We start from the raw sequence: 17204 nt of genomic DNA on the forward strand, positions 1-17204 counted from the left end.
TCTTTTGCCTTTCACTTCCCTTCTTTCCTCAGCTGTTTGTAAGACCTCCTCAGATAACCATTTTGCCATCTTGCATTTTTCTTTCCTTTGGGATGCTTTTGGTCACCACCTCCTGTACAGTGATACAAACCTCTGTTCATAGTTCTTCAGGCACTCTATCTACCAGATCTAATCCCTTGAATCTATTCATCACCTCGTTGTATAATCATAAAGGATTTTATTTAGCTCATACCTCAATGGTCTAGTGTTTTTCTCTACTTTCTTCAATTAAGCCTGTGTTTTGCAATAAGTAGCTCATGATCGGAGTCATAATCAGCTCCAGGTCTTGTTTTTGCTGACTGTGTAGAGCTTCTCCATCTTTGGCTGCAAAGAGCATAATTAATCTGATTTTGGTATTGACCATCTGGTGATTTCCATGTGTAGAGTCATCTCTTGTGCTTATTCAGGTCATTTACAACTCTGCTTCAGCCTGTAAACTTACTGCTTATGTTGAAACTAAATTTCAGTTGAAAAGTTTTGATGTTTCAGGTCTTTGCTGAGTATACATTCTACTTTTGCAAGCTTTTAGCTTTCCAACGTTCCTATATCCAGAACTTTTCAGAGCTCTTATTCCACAAAGGATCTTTCTAACCAGCTTTGCCTCCAAGGATTTTAGCATGCCTATTGTCTGTCCCAACTTTTAGCATTTGCCCCAGGGGCTTACACATTTACCTTTCAATTGTTTTGAGGAAGGAAAATCTTTTCTGATGGTAAAACTGATTGTTTCATTAACAGTCTATCTAAAACAAAAACTCTTCCTTGAAGGCTCAAATTTCCAGTATTTTATTCCATATATCATCTTGAGGAAGTTATTGACAAATAACCTCTTTCTAACGAGAATATTGGATTATTCTTGTATTTTATGGCAAAGAGTTATGCTACTGCTGATTAGAAACAAACACTGTCCCTTTATTGACAGAAAATGACCATATGCAAGTCTGAGTTGTTGAGTTTGTGTCTGTGTATGTTTTCAGTCTCCAAGTGATGGTGACTTGGATTAACATTGACATTATCATTTTAGCATAAATACACTTGACCTTCAAGGAGATTCTACTGATTACTACCCTGAGGATACAGCTGGAATTTTCTTCAAAGTGTTGTTCAGCCCCACATTTATTGTGTCATGTTATAGACGTGTCAGGCAAGTGTATGCTCCTCCATTCTGTCTCGTCACAACAAAGATTTGGAGTGAAGGGCATTAAAGCCCTTGGCGCGTCACAGCTGTTGGATTTTGGACACTGTGTTATAGCTCTTAGGCAAATCAGTGTTACAGCTCTATTTTATTTAGAAAATAGCAAGAGAATCCATCGTCAAGGCTTGAGGGCATGCCGACCCAAAGACAGGAAGAGAAGAGAGTGAGGGAGTGCGCCAGCAAGCGGGGGGGGGGGGGGGGGGGGGGGGGGGGGGGGGGGGGGGGGGGGGGGGGGGGGGGTGTGGGGGAGAGAGAGAGCGCGCATGCTTTGGCTCCTCTTTTTATATGTTTTTTTCCTTTTTTTCCTCCTCCTGGTCCTGCCCTATGTAAATTGGGCTAGCCAGGAGTGCTGTTTTCTCTACTTGAGGTCCTCATTCAGGTCCTTGGACCTTCCTTTGACCTTCTTTTGTTCTATTTTTGAGGGCTTTTCCCATCCTTGTCTTTTAGCCACCACCATTTTGGACTCCTGTTTCCTATTCTACCTACTTAACAGACAGAATGCTTTCCCAGGTGGTGCTAGTGGTAAGAACCCGCCTGCCAATGCAGGAGACATTAGAGAGTCAGGTTTGAGCTCTGGAGAAGGAAATGGCAACCCATTCCAGTATTCTTGCCTGGAGAATCCCACGGACAGAGGAACCTGTGGATGTAAAGTCCATGGGGCCACAAAGAGTGGGATATGATTGAAGCAACTTAGCACACACACAAAGTTGCTTCTCTAAACTGAAAGAGTCCTCAGTGAAGAAAATCAAAGCAAAGCAAATTTAAGCTCCTGTGCTGATCTTTTAGGGAATCTCTAGATATCCTGGAATGGATGAACCATCTGGGCTGGATAAAGAACAAGCTGAAATAAAGACTGCCAGGAGAAATATCAATAACCTCAGAAACGGAGATGACACCACCCTGATGGCAGAAAGCAAAGAAATAAAGAACCTCTTGATGAAAGTGAAAGAGGAGAGTGAAAAAGTTGACTTAAAACTCAACATTCAGAAAACTAAGATCATGGCATCTGATCCCATCACTTCATGGCAAATAGATGGGGAAACAATGGAAACAGTGACAGACTTTATTTTTTGAGGCTCCAGAATCACTGCAGGTTGTGACTGCAGCCATGAAATTAAAAGACAGTTGCTCCCTGGAAGAGAAGCTATGACCAACCTAGACAGCATATTAAAAAGCAGAAACATTATTACATTGCCAATAAAGGCCTGTCTAGTCAAAGCTATGGTTTTTCCAGAATTCATGTATGGATATGAGATTTGGACTATAAAGAAAGCTGAGCACTGAAGAATTGATGCTTTTGAATTGTGGTGTTGTAGAAAAGTCTTGAGAGTCCCTTAGACTGCAAGGAGATCAAACCAGTCAATCCCAAAGGAAATCAGTCCTGAAAATTCATTGGAAGGACTGATGTTGAAGCTGAAACTCCAATACTTTGACCACCTGACTTGAACAACTGACTTATTGGAAACTTTCCAACTTTCCCTGATGCTGGGAAAGACTGAAGGCAGGAGGAGAAGGGAACGACAGAGGATAAGATGGTTGGATGCCATCACCAACTCTATGGACATGAGTTTGAGTGGGCTCTGGCAGTGGTGATGTATGAGGATGCCTGGTGTGCTGCAGTCCATGGGGTTGTAGAGTTGGACATGACTGAGCAACTGAACTGAACTAGACATCAAAAGAAACTCAATTACTTTTGCATAAAAGTACTTCTCCTCCCTCTGGAACCAAGAACACATCTAGAAATCCAGAACACTGTCTTCAAGACTGTCACTGCCCCCAGAAGGGGTGTGTGATAAAAGTAAATGAAAACTGCACAAAGCTGTCCAACTGACAGCTTCCTTTCTTCACTATAACTGAAGAGGAAAAGTACTCATTATGCTTCTGTAACTCAGCTTCCTCCTTGCAAAGTCTGGATCACATAGGTCACATAGTCTTAGAAAATGGAGACTTACAACAATGCTAGGAACTGAAGCTTATTTTACTCATGATTGCCCTGCTTTTGCAATTGCCTAGCAATGACAACCCACTCCAGTACTCTTGCTTGGAAAATCCCATGGATGGAGGAGCCTGGTAGGCTGCAGTCCATGGGGTCACTAAGAGTCGGACATGACTGAGTGACTTCACTTTCACTTTTCACTTCCATGCATAGAGAAGGAAATGACAACCCACTCCAGCGTTCCTGCTTGGAGAATCCCAGGGGCGGGGGAGCCTGGTGGGCTGCTGTCTATGGGGTCTCACAGAGTCAGACACAACTGAAGTGACTTAACATCAGCAGGAGCAGCCCCTGTAATTCTGCTTAACCATGCCTATGTGTGTAAAGGTCAGGCATTCCCCTCTACCTCCCTGTCCTAACCACTGCTCTGTGTGCATGAAACCTGTAGTTTAAACCAGCCTATAAACAGTTAGGGATTTGATTTAGGTCATACCTAAATGGTCTAGCTGTTTTCCCTACTTTCTTCAATTTAAGTCTGAATTTGGGAATAAGGAGTTCATGATCTGAGCCACAGTCAGCTCCTGGTCTTGTTTTTGTTGACTGTATAGAGCTTCTCCATCTTTGGCTGCAGAGAATATAATCATTCTGATTTAGGTGTTGACCAACTGGTGATGTCCATATGTAGAGTCTTCTCTTGTGTTGTTGGAAGAGGGTGTTTGCTATGATCAGTGCATTTTTTTTTGGCAAAACTCTATGAGTCTGCCCTGCTTCATTCCACCAAGGCCAAATTTGCCTGTTACTCCAGGTGTTTCTTGACTTCCTACTTTTACATTCCAGTCCCCTATAATGAAAAGGACATCTTTTTTGGGTGTTAGTTCTAAAAGGTCTTGTAGGTCTTCATAGAACTGTTCAACTTCAGATTCTTCAACGTTACTGGTTGGGGCATAGACTTGGATTACCGAGATATTGAATGGTTTGCCTTGGACATGAACAGAGATCATTCTGTCATTTTTGAGATTGCATCATAGTACTGCATTTTGGACTCTTTTGTTAACCATGATGGCTACTCCATTTCTTCTGAGGGATTCCTGCCCGCAGCAGTAGATATAATGGTCATCTGAGTTAAATTCACCCATTCCAGTCCATTTTAGTTCACTGATTCCTAGAATGTCGACGTTCACTCTTGCCATCTCTTGTTTGACCACTTCCAATTTGCCTTGATTCATGGACCTGACATTCCAGGTCCCAACTGGTTGCAAATAGGAAAAGCAGTATATCAAGGCTGTATATTGTCACCCTGCTTATTTAACTTCTATGCAGAGTACATCATGAGAAATGCTAGACTGGAAGAAATGCTAGACTGGAAGAAACACAAGCTGGAATCAAGATGCTGGGAGAAATATCAATAACCTCAGATATGGAGATGACACCACCCTTATGGCAGAAAGTGAAGAGGAGCTAAAAAGCCTCTTGATGAAAGTGAAAGATGAGAGTGAAAAAGTTGGCTTAAAGCTCAACATTCAGAAAACGAAGATCATGGCATCTGGTCCCATCACTTCATGGGGAATAGATGGGGAAACAGTAGAAACAGTGTCAGACTTTATTTTTTGGGGCTCAAAAATCACTGCAGATGGTGACTGCAGCCATGAAATTAAAAGACGCTTATTCCTTGGAAGAAAAGTTATGACCAGCCTAGATAGTATATTCAAAAGCAGAGACGTTACTTTGCCGGCTAAGGTCCGTCTAGTCAAGGCTATGGTTTTTCCTGTGGTCATGTATGGATGTGAGAGTTGGACTGTGAAGAAGGCTGAGCACTGAAGAATTGATGCTTCTGAACTGTGGTGTTGGAGAAGACTCTTGAGAGTCCCTTGGACTGCAAGAAAATCCAACCAGTCCATTCTGAAGGAGATCAGCCCTGGGATTTCTTTGGAAATGATGCTAAAGCTGAAGCTCCAGTACTTTGGCCACCTCATGTGAAGAGTTGACTCATTGGAAAAGACTGATGCTGGGAGGCATTGGAAGCAGGAGGAGAAGGGGACGACAGAGGATGAGATGGCTGGATGGCATCACGGACTCGATGTATGTGAGTCTGGGTTAACTCCGGGAGATGGTGATGGACAGGGAGACCTGGAGTGCTGTGATTCATGGGGTTGCAAAGACTCGGACATGACTGAGCAACTGAACTGAACTGAACTGAAGCAATATTGCTCTTTAGAGCATTGGACCTTGCTTCTATTACTAGTCACATCCACAATTGGGTATTGTTTTTGCTTTGGCTCCATCCCTTCATTCTTTCTGAAGTTATTTCTCCACTGACCTCCAGTAGCATATTGGGCACCTACTGACCTGGGAATTTCCTCTTTTGGTATCCTATCATTTTGCCTTTTCATACTGTTCATGGGGTTCTCAAGGCAAGAATACTGAAGTGGTTTGCCATTCCCTTCTCCATTGGATCACATTCTGTCAGACCTCTCCACCATGACCTGCCCGTCTTTGGTTTTCCCATGGGCATGGCTTAGTTTCATTGAGTTAGACAAGGCTATGGCCTTAGTGTGATTAGATTGACTAGTTTTCTGTGAGTGTGGTTTCAGTTTGTCTGCCCTCTGCTGCCCTCTTGCAACACCTGCCATCTTACTTTGGTTTCTCTTACCTTAGGGGTGGGGTATCTCTTCATGGCTGCTCCAGCAAAGCGCAGCCGCTGCTCCTTACCTTGAATGAGGGTATCTCCTCACCGCCACAACTTCCTGACCTTCAACTTGGGATGGCTCCTCTAGGCCCTCCTATGCCCGTGCAGCCACTGCTCCTTGGACGTGAGGTGGCTCCTCTCTGGCCGCCACCCCGGCCTCAGACGTGGGGTGGCTCCTCTTGGCCGCTGCCCCTGACCTCTGATGCGAGGTGGCTCCTCTCGGCAGTCCCTGCACCGTCACAGCCTGGTACTCTTGGCCGCTGCCCTGACTTCGGAAGTGGGGTAACTCTTCTTGGCTGTTGCTCTTCGGGCATGGGGTCCTCCTGGCTTCTGCCCCTGACCTCGGACCTGGGGTAGCTCCTCCCCGCCGTGCTTAGTGCGCTGGGCACAGCCGCGCGGGCTTAGTGAGCCAGAAAGCTAGATAGAGTGCCTGATGAACTATGGATTGAGGTTCGTGACACTGTACAGGAGACAGGGATCAAGACCATCCCCATGGAAAAGAAATGCAAAAAAGCAAAATGGTTGTCTGGGGAGGCCTTACAAATAGCTGTGAAAAGAAGAGAAGCAAAAAGCAAAGGAGAAAAGGAAAGATATAAGCATCTGAATGCAGAGTTCCAAAGAATAGCAAGAAGAGATAAAAAAGCCTTCTTCAGCAATCAATGCAAAGAAATAGAGGAAAATAACAGAACGGGAAAGACTAGAGATCTCTTCAAGAAAATTAGAGATACCAAGGGAACATTTCATGCAAAGATGAGCTCGATAAAGGACAGAAATGGTCTGGACCTAACAGAAGCAGAAGATATTAAGAAGATGTGGCAAGAATACACAGAAGAACTGTACAAAGAAGATCTTCATGACCCGGATAATCATGATGGTGTGATCACTCATCTAGAGCCAGACATCCTGGAATGTGAAGTCAAGTGGGCCTTAGGAAGCATCACTACGAACAAAGCTAGTGGAAGTGATGGCATTCCAGTTGAGCTATTTCAAATCCTGAAAGATGATGCTGTGAAAGTGCTGCACTCAATATGCCAGCAAATTTGGAAAACTCAGCAGTGGCCACAGGACTGGAAAAGGTCAGTTTTCATTCCAATCCCCAAAAAGGGCAATGCAAAAGAATGCTCAAACTACTGTACAATTGCACTCATCTCACATGCTAGTAAAGTAATGTTTAAAATTCTCCAAGCCAGGCTTCAGCAATACGTGAACTGTGAACTTCCTGATGTTCAAGCTGCTTTTAGAAAAGGCAGAGGAACCTGAGATCAAATTGCCAACATCTGTTGGATCATGCAAAAAGCAAGAGAGTTCCAGAAAAATATCTATTTCTGCTTTATTGACTATGCCAAAGCCTTTGACTGTGTGGATCACAGTAAACTGTAGAAAATTCTGAGAGAGATGGGAATACCAGACCACCTGACCTGCCTCTTGAGAAATCTGTATGCAGGCCATGAAGCAACAGTTAGAACTGGACATGGAACAACAGACTGTTTCCAAATAGGAAAAGGGGTACGTCAAGGCTGTATATTGTCACCCTGCTTATTTAACTTCTATGCAGAGTTACAAAGTTTTTACAGACAGTGCACTCAGATTCACATCCATTGACTCATTGGAAAAAACTCTGATGCTGGGAGGGATTGGGAGGAGGAGGAGAAGGGCACGGCAGAGGATGAGATGGCTGGATGGCATCACCGACTTGATGGACGTGAGTCTGAGTGAACTCCAGGGGTTGGTGCTGGACAGGGAGGCTTGGCGTGCTGCGATTCATGGGGTCGCAAAGAGTCGGAGACGACTATGAGACTGAACTGATAAACAGTTAGCATCACCCACTATAGTCTGATGTTATGCACTGTCTATAAAAACTTTGTAACTCCTTTATTCAGGGCTCACAGCTTGGAGTGTTAACTCCTCTGGGCCCACCGGCATTCTCCAACTCTCTGAATGCGGTGCTTGGTTTCTCAGTTACTGGTTTCTGCAACATAACCATCAAATTAAGCTAATCCATTATTACCTCTTCCCAAGAAGATATCCATATTCTCTTTATAGATCATCTCTTATACATATTTGGCTCTGGTCAATGCATTCCCCATCAGAAGAATATGCAAACTAAAAACTACAAATTTGATTATTTAATTTTTATGCTTAGAACATGTGAGAGTTTCACATAGGCACTGTCTAAAAACTAAAATAAGTCCAATAGATTTCAAGACTCTTCATGTTTGTGTTCCTGTCTCTTTCAACTTGTTAACCACCTTCTTTAGATCTCTACATTCGAGGTGTACTGTTCCCATCTCACTTTCCTGAATCAACCTTACAACCTCCTCCCTATTTTCTCTTCATCTCAGTGGTCTCTTTTCGCTTTTTGTTTCCTTGTCTCTTTTACCTATGAGTTCTCAGGCTTGTTAAATCTCCCTGATACTCATTACCTCACTATTCAACTAGTTACTTTCTTAGCTTCAGGTCTACTCAATGTTTACTTTAGTAGGAATGACTGTTGTTGCATTCTACATTCTTTTATGCAAAGCATTGTCACTAGATTGGCAACATCTGCTTTACTGATAGGCTTGATACAAATGAAATATCTGTACAGCAACTTAGATATGCTGAAGATAGCTTGGGAGTTTGAAGTTTTGAGGCTGATGAGCAAGAATCAGTGCTTTAACAAGTTCTCTGGACAACCAGTAGATATGATCAAATTTCAGAATTACTGCTCTCATGTAGTTTTATAACTTTCATAGCTTCTTGTATTTTGTCTTTTGAAATAGTTATCACTTATTTTTCAAGTTCTTTCTACCTCATTCTTTTAAAAGTTTCTTAAGAGCATGACTATGAGCATTTTTTATCACAACATAAATAAGAACTGAAATATATCGTTTGAAAGAATCAATTAGTTAATTCAATAATTGGTTGAAGGACCATGTATTGCAAAGAATGGAAGACCCACTGATGACATCTGAGGTTTCTCCCTATGATCTGGAATCCAGATCATTATTTCTCACGTTGCTAGTGTCCATCGAAATTGCATAGAGGTTTTATTAAAATATAGATTCTAATTCAAAAGATGTAATTGTGAGACCTGTGATTCTGCATTTTTAACAAGGTTTCTGGTGATAGCTACTGCTATAATTTGGACTATATTTTAAAGAATATGGATAGCATATTCCTTGAGAATTTTTGTGCATCAAGTCTTTGACTAGAAGAACCAAATACACTTTCATTTTTGCTGACCTACGCTTTAAGATAACCACTATGTTTCTTCCTGTTATTGAGGTGAAGCTTTTTTTTAGAAATATACCTGTGACATATTCCTAAGTATACTATGTGGGTCAGGGCTGTTTGTCTTTCTGTGGATGAAAAAATAGGTTTAACCACTATTTCCTAATAGCCTTGCATGCCTGGAGCTGTTCTGCTCTGTTCTTTTTAGTGTAATACACATCTTTTCAAACAACTTGTTGATGTTAAAAGATAGTAAAAGAACTGGCTTGTCAAGAGTGAAGTTGATACTTGTCAATCAAAACAAATCTCTTGGGAAAAACAATCCAGATTCATTTTATTTGACTGTTTCCTGAAAGGCAAGTACATTTTGAGAGGAGTTTGGGTAATGAAGCAAGGAGAGCTTTAAGCCAGAATTGACAGGTAAAGCTTCAGCAAAGTTATCTTAAATTATATATTTAAATAATACAGAAGGTGAAAACCACTTTAGGAAAGAATTAAATAATGAAAAGTTCAAAGAGACAGGCCCAGAGGCCTTGCTAATAACCACGTTATTAGCTGTGGGTCATTCAGTAGGTCCCTTAATCACTCTAGGCCTCATCATTGAAGTGGAATTGATAATTACTACTCATCTTGCATTATGGTTTTATGAATCAAATCAGGTAATACATAATAAAATCCTTTGCAGTAGTGCATGAAAAAGTAAATGATTAGGATTAATTCATATTGTTGTCATTCAGTCACTAAGTTGTCTGACTTTTTGTGACCCAAAAGGCTGCAGCATACTAGGCTCCTCTGTCCTCCACTATCTCCTTGAGTTTGCTCAAATCCATGTCCATTGAGTCAGTGATGCTGTCTAAACATCTCATCCTCTGCTGCCCCCTTCTCCTTTTGCCTTCAGTCTTTCCCAGAGTCAGGCTCTTTACCAGTGAGTCAACTCTTCACATCAGGTGGCCACAGTGTTGGAGCTTTAGTATCAGTCCTTCCAATGAATATTCAGGGTTAATTTCATTTAGGGTAGACTGGTTTAATCTTGCTGTCCAAGGGACTCTCAAGAATCTTCTCTAGCACCAAAATTTGAAAACAATAATTCTTCAGCGCTCAGCTGAATTCTTCAGCTTCTTTATCATCCAGCTCTCACATTTGTACATGATTGCTGGTAAAACTATAGTTTTGACTATTCAGACCTTTGTCAGCAAAGTGATGTCTCGGCTTTTTAATATGCCGTCCAGCTTTGTCATAGCTTTCCTTCCAGAGAGTAAGTGTCTTAATTTCATGGCTTTGGTCACTGTCCACAGTGATCTGCAGTTCATAATACGTAGTAATTGCAGCACTGTCCCCAAAATTATGTGCATCATCCGGGATTTTTACCATCTCTTTGAGAGTAAGTACTTGACTGTCTATGACTACTAGAGGCTGTGCTAACATTCTATTAATAGCATGACCTCAAAGAAGGACTAAAAAAACACTTTAAAAATTGAGTAAATTAGAAAATGTGAGCCAGAACCTATCTGATTTTAAACAGCTTTTCTGACCTTAGATTTGGAGAAAGCTTATGAGGATTTCAAGAGTTATTTTAGGACTGGTAAAATTAGACTCTGCATAAGTTTTCTGTTTTAACACAGTGATATTCTAAATTTGTACCTGGAAAGCATCTCTGGTCCTCCCCACCCACCTTAAATTATTAATACATATTAGAGGTGTAGCATTGCCACCAAATAAATAATTATATCAAGGCCTCATTTTGTGCCCATGCTAGAAGAATCTTAGTAAAAATGTTTTAGTCTGGACACAAACTCATTTGTATGACAAAGTGAGAATATCCACCCCTACCCTTACCCCCACATACACACAAAAGAATGAGGAAAATTAAGTGAGGGAAAGTGAACATTTAGAAAAGATGGGTGATTGTGATAATGGCATATGATTCCTATTTCCAGCATCATTGAACTCAAATTGGGTATTAGAGTGAGAAGGTGGCAATGAAAGGATGAATAAAAGCTAATGAATGCTGCTCTACAATACTCTTGGGACACGAAGAGCAAAGCACATTGGAACTATTACTAGGGTTATTGGAAAAGGCACTAGCAAATGTGGTGCTAGGACTGCCAATGATGGATGCAGCAATTACGGGTGTCAGTGGCAAGCATACCAGTTGTGATGTCTCACTAACTTCAATGTTAGGAACTGGGGCCAGAGATTAACACTCAGGATCATTACTACTGAGGTATCAGTGGTACTTTTAGTAGATAGCAACTCTGGTCACATAGCTCCTCCTTTTTGGATGTAGTGTTGATTAGAGACACCAGTGAAGCAGCAAATAAAGAAAATAGACAACATCTGTTATCCAAGACAGTTAGTTAATTCTTGGAACACTCATCAAACATCCTCTGGTCATTTCTAGACAATTTTAGGAGAAACATGTGGCAGGACAGATTTTGGTTAGAGATCTTGAGAGAGTGTCGGTGAAATGCTATTTTATTTTTCAGTTACGATATGAGAATCACTGGTCACATTTTGTATAATGTGACATAACAAAAGCAATAGTTCATTCTAATGCAAACAACACACATTTAAAACTTACTACAATAATATTTATTTTTTCTGGTAACAAGACTAATATGTTGAGAATCTAGTCTATTCTAGCCAATGCGCTTACATCTAGTCTTTATAATGAAAGGGCTTCATTCTTTGGTTACTTCAACTCTCTCAAATCAACAGGCTCCCTTCTTTGCTCACATCACTCTGAATAACGAACTGTAATATCTTATTTATTTAAACAAGGACATTAATAAAACCTTCCCTCCACTTTCTCCTTCATTTTGATGAAGATGTTCATGTTAAGAACATTGAAAACTTCATTCTGTAAGATCCACAGGAAACATTTTGTTTTACCTGAATGGCATTCATCAACATCTGACATAATTGCCTATTTGCTTCTCAGTTTTCCTCCTATCACTTCACCCTACTATACTTCCTCCTTACTTTTCTGAACCCTTGTACTGTCTTCAGAGTTGGACATGGCTGAAGTGACATGGCAGCAGCAGCAGCAGCCGCCAAAGTATTCGAGTTTCAGGTTCAACATCAGTCCTTCCAACGAACACCCAGGACTGATCTCCTTTAGAATGGACTAGATGGATCTCTTTGCAGTCCAAGGGACTCTCAAGAGTCTTCTCCAACACCACAGTTCAAAAGCATCAATTCTTCAGTGCTCAGCTTTCTTCACAGTCCAACTCTCACATCCATACATGACCACTGGAAAAACCATAGCCTTGACTAGACGGACCTTAGTTGGCAAAGTAATGTCTCTACTTTTCAATATGCTGTCTAGGTTGGTCATAACTTTCCTTCCAAGGAGTAATCATCTTTTAATTTCATGGCTGCAGTCACCATCTGCAGTGATTTTGGAGCCCATAAAAATAAAGTCAGCCAATGTTTTCCGATCTATTAATGGGATTGGATGCCATGATCTTAGTTTTCTGAATGTTGAGCTTTAAGCCAACTTTTTCACTCTCCTCTTTCACTTTCATCTGTGAATGGTGCCACCAACTATGCATATCCTTTATGTCTTCCTTTCCTTCTCATACAAAGCTCTTGGTCCAACCCATAAACCCTAGATTTTCAATCTGCATTTCGGCACTATTTGTCTGTAGCCATTTGTTTTTAGTGCAGGCTTCCCAGGTGGCTCACTGGTAAATAATCTGCCTGCCAATGCAGGAGACATGGGTTCAGTTCTTGGGTTGGTAAGATTCCCTGGAGGAGGAAATACCAACCTACTCCAGTGTTCCTGCCTAGAAAATTCCATGGATAGAGGGGCCTGGTGGGCTACAGCCCATGGGTTTGCAAGGAGATGGACATGACTGATCACAGTACAGCACATGTGTTTTTAGACTCTGGAACTGAAGATAATAAACTGCTCTTACACATTCCATTCATTCAATCAAAACATATAAACTATATATTTAAAATAAACATAACACTATCCATCAATTCATTCAACATTAAACTAATGAGAACCTATACAGTTTTTCAATCAAATAATCCATTACTTTTTAGCAGCTATAGCACTAGATACATATTCATTTGTTGATTGTGTATGTTGTCAGACATTACTTTTGCAACTTGTAAGGGAATTTTAAAAGGAACTTCTCTGTTTCACATAATGGCCCATGGGAAACCTTGTAAATTTAGAAAGAAACAGTCACCTGCAAAATAGTAACCATGTTTACTCACTAAACAATTATAGCTGAATTCTCTTTAGAGAAATAAACAAGCTATTCAGCTCCTTCAAATTGATTTTTACCTTTATATACATTATACTTATTTTGGCCACTCCTTTTCTTAAAAACCACCAAACATAAGAACCTTATAAAGTTATTTGTACCTAAAATAAATGAGGAAGTCATTATTACTATTCCTTGCTCTTTTCCCCTAGAGACAATATGCTTTCTTCACTCTGACTTTTGCTTTAATATTTGTGAAAATTAAAGGATGATGCATCTTAAATAGACAGCTTTGATTTGCATAAAATACAAGTTTGCTCAAGCTCTTGAAAGCACTTCAGAGAGTACTTAAAGGCTGAGAATATTTCCCTGCTCATTATATATGCAACACTCAACTGCATCTGGTGATATATATTTTATTAACAGTGTTTCCCTGTCTCCCTGCCCAAATATACTGATTTACTCATCACACCTACATTTTCTCTCCCTATTCCTGTTTGGATAGAGTGCCATTGTGTATGGAGGTGGGTGGGATGGGAGAGAAAAAGGGAAGGAGTTTTGAGTCAAAGCACAGGAAACTGCTCCAAGATGAATAGGATGAGACTTGGTGTGCTTTTCTGAAGAGGCGAGGGAGGAAGGGAGGGGGAAATAGATAAATATAGACAGCCTCTACCACTTGCCAAGAATTTTAATTTGCGTGGATGTTTAGACAGTGCTTGGATGCTCAAGTACATTCAGGGGGTAATATCCTTACTTTTGTGAGTACCTTAATCCAACTTTTTTTGTTCTTTATCATCTTGCTTTTCATCAATTTACTTCTTCCTTCCTTCCTTTCTGCCTTTCTCTATCTTCTTTGTTCCCTTCCTTCCATCCTTCTTTATTAGCTCACGTTTTTGCTGACCTAGTATAAACAGTGAATCTTAATTTTCCATTGGAGAAAATAAAAATGTTATCTCATCAGTACAAGGTTTAGCATAGTTCTCAGAAACTGTGCTGTGACAAGTGTGTTCCCCAAGCCAACACAAGTTCTCATTAATGCTTACCTGGACTCTATTGAAAATATTTAGCTGGGCTTCTAAATTTCTTTTTTTTTTCTTTTTTTTCAAATTTTTATTTTTACTTTATTTTACTTTGCAATACTGTATTGGTTTTGCCATACATTGACATGAATCCACCACAGGTGTACAGGCATTCCCTTGGGCTTCTAAATTTCAAACTTCTTTTGTTTTATCGTTTTTGTAATCACCTTATAGTTATTGTACATACACACATACACAATCACACACACATATATATGCTGCTAAGTCGCTTCAGTCGTGTCTGACTGTGCAACCCCATAGACAGCCTCCTACCAGGCTCCTCTGTCCCTGGGATTCTCCAGGCAAGAACACTGGAGTGGGTTGCCATGTCCTCCAATGCATGAAAGTGAAAAGTGAAAGTGAAGTTGCTCAGTCATGTCCGACTCTTAGCAACCCCATGGACTGCAACCTCCGAATCTCCTCTGACCATGGGATTCTCCAGGCAAGAGTACTGGAGTTGGGTGCCATTGCCTTCTCCGACATATATATATGACACATATATATTTTGATAAAAGATAAGCTGAGGCACATGAAAACTTTGGTCCCATGGTTCCATGATACGTGTATACTAAATGAATTCTTTAGATTTCATTAGAATGCAGATTCCCAAAACCTATCTACAAAATTTTATTTACTTGTTCTTGGACTGTCTCATGAATCTCCATTTTTAAAAAAAAGATGATTCTGATATTTAACAGTCTAATCATATTATTTCCTGATAGCTCAGTTGGTAAAAAATCCACCTGCAATGTAGAAGACCCTGGTTCGATTCCTGGGTTGGAAAGATCCGTTGGAGAATGTATAGGCTACCCACTCTATTATTCTTGGACTTCCTTTGTGGGTCAGGTGGTAAAGAATCTGCCTGCAATGTGGGAGACCTGGGTTTGATCCCTGGGTTGGGAAGATCCCCTGAAGAAGGGAATGGCTACCCACTCCAGTATTCTGGACTGGAGAAGTCCATGAAACTTAGTCCATGGGGTTGCAAAGGGTTGGACATGACTGAGTAACTTTCACTTACTTAATTACATTAAACTTCTCAATATATTCATAAATAATACCTACTTCACTCACCATGTTTTTAGTAGTTTCTTCTTTTAGAATACTTTGAATCTCACAAAAATCAAGTCAAATTCTCCTGAATGTCACTGTCTAGACTAAAATAACCCTGTTTCATCAGTCCTTCCCAGCACCTCACCCATGCTCCCAACTGTCTTCTTTGATACTTACATTTCTTGTAAGTAAGTCTTGGGACTTCTCAGATGGCTCAATGGTAAAAAATTCACCTTGTAATGCAGTGGATGCAGGTTCAGTCCTTGGGTTGAGAAGATCCCTGGGAGAAGGAAATGGCCACCCACTCCAGTGTTCTTGCCTAGGAAATCCCATGGACAGAGGAGCCTGGTGGGCTACAGTCCATGGGGTCACAAAGAGTCAGACATGACTGAATGACTAAACAATAACAACAGTAATAAGTTTTGTTTCACTTGACAATTCTGTTTGGTTTTGTAAGCTTTTATTAGTATTTGCATTTCTTATATTAGTGTGGTGACTGACACATAATTATGACACAGAAAAGCATATTTTAGGAATATTTTCTTTCAGAATATTTGATGTGGAGATATGTATAAAAACACTAGCTATATGTAATTTCCTCATTTTTATTTTCAATTATAAATTTAATACATGTAAAATAAAATGTAAATAAGTTTAATTAAATAAATACAAAGGGTGTCCCTGGTGGTTCAGTGATAAAGAATTCTCCTGCCAATGCAGGAGACTTGGGTTAAATCCCTGGTTGGGGAAGATCCCCTGGAGAAGGAAATGGCAACCCACTCCAGTATTCTGGCCTGGAGAATTCCATGGACAGAGAAGCCTGGTGAGTCCATGGGGTCATAAAAGAGTCAGACGTGACTTAGCGACTAAATGACAACAACAACAAATAAATACTAAAGGTCTCCAAAACCTACAACCCAGAGAAAATACATTTGCTGACATTTCTTGTAGATCGTTCAATTTATACACAAAATATACTTTTTCTTTCACTAAAAACAGGATGGTTGTGTTTTAAAAATTTGCTTTAATTTTTTAATCAGCAGATTGCATGTCATAGAGAAGTATTATGTTGCAGAAAGGACAGAGAGATGCTCAGCCCTACTCCTCAAGCTACCCCCATCCTTTGTCCACCAAGTATTGCCCTATTATTAACATCTATCACTGGTGTGATACGTTTAAAAAATTGATAAACCAATACTGATACATTATTATTAACTAAAGTGCATAGTTACTTTATTGTTTTTTTAATTGGAGTATAGTTGCTTTACAATGTTATGTTAGATTCTGTTGTACAACAAAGTGAATCAGTAAAATTATACATATATCCCCTCCCTCCTGGACCTCCCTATCCCCCACCCCCATATCCCACCCGTCTAGGTCATCACAGAGCTGAGCTCCCTGTACTACACTGCAGGTTCCCACTGGCTACATATTTTATGCGTGGTAGTGCCTGTATGCCAATCCTAATCTCCCATTTTGCCCCACTCTCCCAGTCCTCCTCCATGTCCAGACGTCCTTTTGCTATGTTGGTGTCTATTGCTGCCCTGGAAATAGGTTCACCTGCATCACTTTTGTAGACTCCATACGTATGCATTAAAATATGATATTTGTTTTCATCTTTCTGATTTACTACATTCTACATGGGCTTCATTCTTGGTGTTTTACATTTCTATGGGTTTGACAACATATAATGTATTCACAATTGTATTATCATAAAAAATAGTTTAACTGTCTTAAAACTCCCCTGTGCTACAATCCCTGGGCATCACTGATCCTTTTATTCTTTGCATTG

Source organism: Ovis aries, chromosome 2 (genome assembly GCF_016772045.2).
Source record: "Ovis aries strain OAR_USU_Benz2616 breed Rambouillet chromosome 2, ARS-UI_Ramb_v3.0, whole genome shotgun sequence".
Taxonomy (NCBI): Eukaryota; Metazoa; Chordata; class Mammalia; order Artiodactyla; family Bovidae; genus Ovis; species Ovis aries.